Genomic DNA, 6,804 nt, shown 5'->3' on the forward strand with positions numbered 1-6,804 from the left:
CTGTCTCTTATACACACCATAAAATATTGCATGACCCTGTTGTATGCCAAACGTTCCGTATCTGTTGAGGCCTTACCTTGTTGACTTGGCCTACTACTAGTACTAATCCTAGGAGGAGTAGGAGTAGGCCTTTGCCTTGTTGAAGTATTAGGCCTACCTAGCCCCTGGCTTTGTCCACTTACTTGGCTTGAACTCCTAGTAGTTACAGTATCTATACTAATACTAATCCTAGTTGTGGTATAGGCCTAGTAATCTGCTTTGTTGGGGAAGTGCTGATCTAGCAACGTGGGTTGGCTTGCTTGCTGGCCGATCACCGAAAATAACATCCGTGTCATCAAAATATGGCCATTCTGTTGGGCCATGGCGTGACCAGTCCAGGTCATCTTTGGCCACCATACATTAGTTTTTCAAGTTTTTACATTTATTAATGATTTGACAAAGTTCAAAATCTGAAATCGGGTTCCTCGAGCTTAGTCTTAATTTTGTTGTATATTGCTCTATATTGGTCCCGTCAAAGCTATCCTGAATTTTCAAATTCCCCAAACACTGATTAAAGACTCGGGTGCAGCCTTGGTCCAGCTCATGTTGACCATTCTGTTTAAGCATTCAAGAAAGAAGAGGCAATTTATGAATTATATTATATTTCATATCTACCAATGCAACAATCTCAATGGCGTTGGAATTTAAAAGAGTGCCAAAAAAGCCTGCAATCGCGGATCGCACAAAAAGTTTCTCCTTAGTAATTTATTCCTTACTCTTGAGTTTCTTAGGAGATTGCAGCTGACTTTCTGGTTCAATAATTATGCTGAATTCCAGCTTGTCATCTGACTCTTCCATAAATACTTTTTCAATGTCATCTGTAGTTTGTGTGGTTGGAGGTGTTTTAGTTGGCGTAGATGTAAGCAGTGGTGTAGAAGGGGGAGTAGATTGTGTTACGCCTTGAAGTTGAAAGTTGTGCTTTTTGATCTTGGCTAGAACTGTTGCAGCTTCGTTAATTGGGATTTTTGGTTTTCTAGAAGTTGATATTTTTGGTCTAATCTCTTTGCATATTTCTTTAAGGTTTGTCGATCGACATTGATAAGCCACATCTTTCAAGTACTGTTTCCATTGTTCTGTGAAATAGTAACGTGCAGAGAGTGTGATGTTCTTCATTATAGGTACGCTGTCGCTGGACAATTAAATTGCAGCGTTTTTGGTTGTATCGAGCCTGTTTTTCAGCAGTCTTCGAAATGAACTCTTCCTCCAAGTAAAGACAGTTTAGGCCTTGAAGGTGAAAGTTGTGCTTTTTGATCTTGGCTAGTTCTTGTCCCAGCTTCGTTAATTAGGATTTTTGGTTTTCTAGAAGTTGATCTTGTTGGTCTAATCTTTTTGTACATTTCTTTAAGGTTTCATCGATCGACGTTGATAATTCAGCCACATCTTTCGAGTACTGTTTCCGCTGTTGTTCTGTGAAGTAGGAATGTGTAGAGAGTGTGATGTTCTTCATGATATATACGCTTTCACTGGATAATTAGATGGTGGTGTTTTTTGTTGAATTGAGCCTGTTTTTCAGCGGCCTTTGAAATGAACTCTTCCTAATAAATTATCAACTGAGTATACATACCAGTGAAATTTTGTTTCCTGAATGAGTTCTTTGATGCATTACTATTATCGATCTTGAGCATTGAACTAGTAGCTACGACTTCCATCTGTATGGCTCATCTTCGTTGCTCTGGTCCAGGGAGTCAGAGAATGGTTTTTGTGACAACTAGCAGGGGCGGATTTAGTGGGGGCTAGCCCGGCCCCCCCCCCCTTTTGGGAGGTAAAAAAAGAAAAAAGAAAGAAAAAAAAAAGAAAGAAAAAGAAAAAATGATAGCCCAGAACGCCTCAAATGTTATTTTCGGGCGTCTAGAACACAAAAATTTCGCGGGGCATACCCCCGGACCCCCTAGGACATTGTTGTCTGGATCGGCCCAAATTTCGGCCCCCCTTTCGGCCCCCCCTTTTGGACATCTCTGGATCCGCCCCTGACTAGCTTCCACAAACAAACTCAAGAGACCAATACAGTAGTGGAGTGTCAAATGTCATTTTATTGATAATGATGCAAAAAGTGGGTAGCACTCCTTCTAATTAGAATTAAAAACTATGAGGGATAGTGCTGCCCTAAAACCAAATGAGTTGAATACTCTGTCTTACACTATTCTAAATATTCACCACCTTAAAATACATGATTCAAATAAAAGTATTGAGATCAAAAATGATACTTTGAGTTGGTAAAAAGGTCGGCTTGGGTTCTCCATACATGATATGGGTCTTCATCTTTGCCTTTATCTGTTCTGCCGGAGAATTGATAGTCTAGCTACATTGAGTAATTCGTTATGCGTTGAAGGACTTGATTGGTTTGGCGAAGAAACAGATGTGGATAAAAGTTGTTCCACATGCTTGACTATGATTGTGGTGAAACCTATTATATCATCTCCTTCTGAAACTTCAAAATTTTCTGGAATTGTTAAATCAGCTGTCTTCACTGATAACCTAGCCAAAATGAAGGTTTTCTTGAAATCATGTTTATCGATTTCATCTCTACGTTTGATGTCTGTAAATACAAGTGTCATCATATATATGGCCTTACAATCTTTCTTGTATCCCATATTTGATTATAAACTCTTCCATAAAGTTTGTGCGACAGTGCATGCAGTTTGGTCAGAGTGGGATATGCCTGTAATTCTGTTGTGGATGTTGTCCTTCTCTTCCAGTGATTAGTCAAGAATGAACTCAATCTCACTTTAGGAATTCTGGACAGAGCATCGGTGTTGTCATTAGACGGTAAGTAATCTCAAGTTGACAATGAGAGAGATCGTTCACAAATCGCTTGCCATGGGCGTTCAACTTTGCCTTACCTAGTACATACTGTAGTTTAATAGTTGTTGTCGGTAACTGCGGTTACATCATGATCATATACATAGACTCTAAATTTGTCAGTCGCTGTCCAGTGCTGAGCTTTGAACTCAAGCTTAGGCCAAAAAAAAAAAAAATTTGTGTTGGCCCTGTTTTGGGAAAATAAAATAAATGGGTCGGTAGGTAGGGAAAGTTTTTTTTTTTTTGGGCTTATGCCTAAAAAGTAGAAAATACACACAAAAATACAACAAAGACCACTTTTGAAATGATTTCAGGTGTATTTTTATTTTGCAAAATAAATTATCTTTTTAACTTTAAAATGGCTCTAGGCCTGTTGTTAATCTTATCTCTAGGCCTGTTGTTAATCTTGTCTCGCTTGTAAAACGGCTCTTTGGCCTGTTGTGAATTACCTTTTTTCCTGCCTCTTCACATTCCTTAAAAATTGGCAACACAGCTTTTAAACGCTGGGTGAACTTCCACTTGATAGGCCTACTTGCAAATCGTCGGCAGGTGGGGGTCCTTGGGCCACCTTAAACTTTAAAAAAATTATATTGAAATGCTTCCAACATTTCCAGGGACTCATCCATATCGGCCTCTTGCCAGGGACCGTTCAACGACAGTCCGTTGTGTATAGTTTCTGGCTTTAGATGTTGGACCTTTTTATGATACAGATATTTAAATGTGAAGTTTAAACTCGTGGACGTAGTGAAAGATTTTATAACTTCACAGTCTCGGCAGACCAAGATAAGTACATAGTACGCCATGATTCGTTTCACTTCCAACGTGCTCCTTCGAACAAATCCAGTCTACTTCAAGCTTTTCTTAAAACCGCGACAGCGAGACAACGCATGCGCAAAAGCGATCTGCAGCAAAATTTGCAAACCTGTTACATTTACCGTACAGAAATGTGACATTGTAATGTATTGCAATTAAAATATTATTATTTATGATATTTAGTATGAAAAATAGATTTTTAAAGGGTTGAAACCTCCGAAAACGATACTATCTATGCACAATGAATATGTACGTCGAATAGGCTTCGAAGTATCTCAACAAGGTGAAGCAAGGCTTTGTGTTTTTAAAATGTTTTGGATCTCGTCAATCTTGTGATAAGACGACGCGTCAAGGTAGGTAGACCTCTTAAAAAAATTGCTATGCTAAATGTTCGTTTCATAAAATATATCTATATTGACATTGTTGCAAATTTCCAACCGTCCTGCAAAATAATAGGCCAGGCTAGGCCAGCCTTTTTAGCTCATAAAAAAAAATTGTTCGTCGAAGACAAAAAAAAAATAAAATAAAATGCCGACCTCAATTTCGTACATTTTGGGTCGGTCAGGCGTGGCCAACACAAATTTTTTTTTTTTTGGCCTTATGCACCATAGCTTTTCCATTTCTTCTCAGCAGTAATTTATCATCCACATAGAATAGTATCAATAAGAACTATTACCACAGGTTACTCCCTGCAATTTTCTAGTAACTTTATCACTGCTGATTCGCCATCACTTGGTCCTTTCCCATGATAAATGACAATAAAAAGAGATCATAGGCCAAAATAGACAAACTGTTTCTCAGCTCTTTATTTTTCCTTTAGCACCGAAGTCATGACAGTCGAGTACCCGCCAAACAGGTCATGTGAAGAAAACTCACTGATGTCAACCTCAGGTCAGGTCAACATACACATTATCAAATTCATTATGCTTTTCTGTTTCTGACAAGAGTGAATCCTTTTCACATGCTCTATTACCACTGATCTGTATAGGATTTAGGGATTTAGTGTATTAACTTTGACCAAGATGAATGATATTATTAATCTCCTTAAGTTCAATGCCACAATCTTAAATGCATCATTGCTTTCTTTACCCACCCTAAAAGCTGATTTAATTTTTGCAATTATTTCTCCAAATTTGTAATTGAGCAATTTCACAGTAAATAGACATGCTCCAAGCAATATTTTTTAGGAAGCTATAACTAAAGATTTTATTGTTTAAAATTAAATATTTTTACATTTATATTATCATATCAATGAGTATACATATTAAAAATCATTTCATGATCACACAATTCACAGTAAAAAATATGATATATTGACATACTTTTTAGCCATATTTCACCGTACAAAAATGTTACATGACAAAAATGTCTAAAATTAGATGTAAGATATTTAAAAAAAAATTGTATTATAAGGATGGATTCATTATTTCTATAAGAAATATATTGGAAACTAATAAGATAAAACACTAGAAAGAAAAATAAAACCCTTTTTTATTTAAAAAATATGCAATTTGATGGTTTTTGTAACGGACGTAACATTGTATGTCAAAAATTTAGGAAGTTAAAAATGGCCCAATATTCCTAAAAAAGAAATATATCTGTTACTTTTAAATGTTTATCAAATTAGTGAATATATACAGTAAGAAATAAAAAAAAAATTGGTAATCATGCATTTTATTTTTAGTGCATCCACAATGGAAAGTCATTGACCCAAATGTATGTCAAAATCCTGTTCGTCGGTTACATGGGAATAGGATTTGTAGTGTATTAAAATACAAACATGCATATTTCTTTTGAAAAGATAATTTAACTATCTTATAATACCCCTTTTCCATTGATATCATATGTTCTGTTCCACAGAGTTTAGCCAAAATCATCTGTATTCTATTTTTCCATGAAAATGTTAGGATATCATGTCCATTTACTGTGAAATTACTCAATTACCAATCCAGATAAAGTCATCTACATGACAGGCCAAAATTCAATAAACCTGTTGATTATCATTTATCCAGTAAAACACAGCAGAAGCAACTTTAGAAATCCTTGCTCCAGATTCAGTCATAAATGCTTTCACTCTTTTGCATTTGCAATGTACCCACCAAACAGGTCACGTGAATAAAACTCACTGATGTTAACCTCAGGTCAGGTCAACATACACATTGTCAAGCATACATTTATATTGTTGGTGTTGCCAAGCGGCAATAAATAAATAAAGTGCTATCCTGTCGACTTCTTGAATGAATTGATTGATGCATTCTTCTGTCATCCCTTCCTTCATTACCAGTTTAATTTTCTTCTTATCATCTCTTTCTTGTAATTCCTCCCACTTCTTAAACTTGATGGGACGATCCTTATCCATATTGAGGATTCAAGCCCCTTAGTTTCACTGTACCACGCTCCTTGCAGCATTTAATTTGTTCCTATAATTGAGCACTGTTAAGCTAGAAAGAAAACCTACAGTACCCTTCAACGTCATAATTTGTGTGGATGTCTTTCTTGTAAACTGACCACAGCTGAGGAGGGGACTTTCCTTCATTGTAGTTATCAGTTTTGTCATCACTGGCGTTGAAGTCTTGACAAAGCGTAAAATGCTGGTTGTACAGTATGTGGGAACTAGGGCGGTAATGGAGGGCCATGAGTTGTTTTACAGCCCTGGTGAGTCCCAGTATCCTTGTTGTAGGCAGTAAACAATTCAAGATCTTTTACCTGTAAATGATGATGATGAATTTTAAATTGGTGATCCGCTAGTAGCGGATCACCTCTTGTTATTGTCAGGATCATCTTTTTTTTCTTATTCTCCTTTCTTTCTCCCCTTTTCTGTTCGCACGATATCTCAAAAAATGCCACGAGTTACGCACAATCGCTGTCAGCGAACATTTGGCTTGGTCTGGAATAGACATGGTAAGCTTTTCAACGCGCTCAGTCAAGCGTGACGTCATCTACGCGCAATTTTGCGTTTTTACATTATCGATCATATCAGCCTAACCAATTGCCATTTCGAAATCGTATTAAGTGAGCATTAACATAGAGCACGTTTCAGGCCATTTTGAGCATTTCAAATTTTTTTTTAATTTTCCACTACGCGCGCGCATTTTTGCTAGCGCAGCACGTACGGAAGCTAGACACTATGTTTTTTTCACATAGTTTGGGTTC

The 6,804-nt window shown here is 36.9% G+C and overlaps 1 protein-coding gene across 1 annotated transcript in view; it reads left to right on the forward strand.

Moving 5' to 3' along the window:
* LOC117104263 (transmembrane protein 267-like) overlaps positions 1 to 6,472 on the forward strand; it is a 13,526-nt gene extending 7,054 nt beyond the window's left edge. Inside the window, exons 4-5 of the transcript XR_004444721.1 lie at positions 2,736 to 2,805; positions 4,472 to 6,472. The gene's annotated coding sequence lies outside the window, so the exon portion shown is untranslated. The remainder of the gene's footprint in view (positions 1 to 2,735; positions 2,806 to 4,471) is intronic.
* Positions 6,473 to 6,804: the final 332 nt, after the last annotated feature.

This window comes from Anneissia japonica, unplaced genomic scaffold (assembly GCF_011630105.1).
Source record: "Anneissia japonica isolate Jap-2015-1 unplaced genomic scaffold, ASM1163010v1 scaffold5280_len750649_cov202, whole genome shotgun sequence".
NCBI lineage: Eukaryota > Metazoa > Echinodermata > Crinoidea > Comatulida > Comatulidae > Anneissia > Anneissia japonica.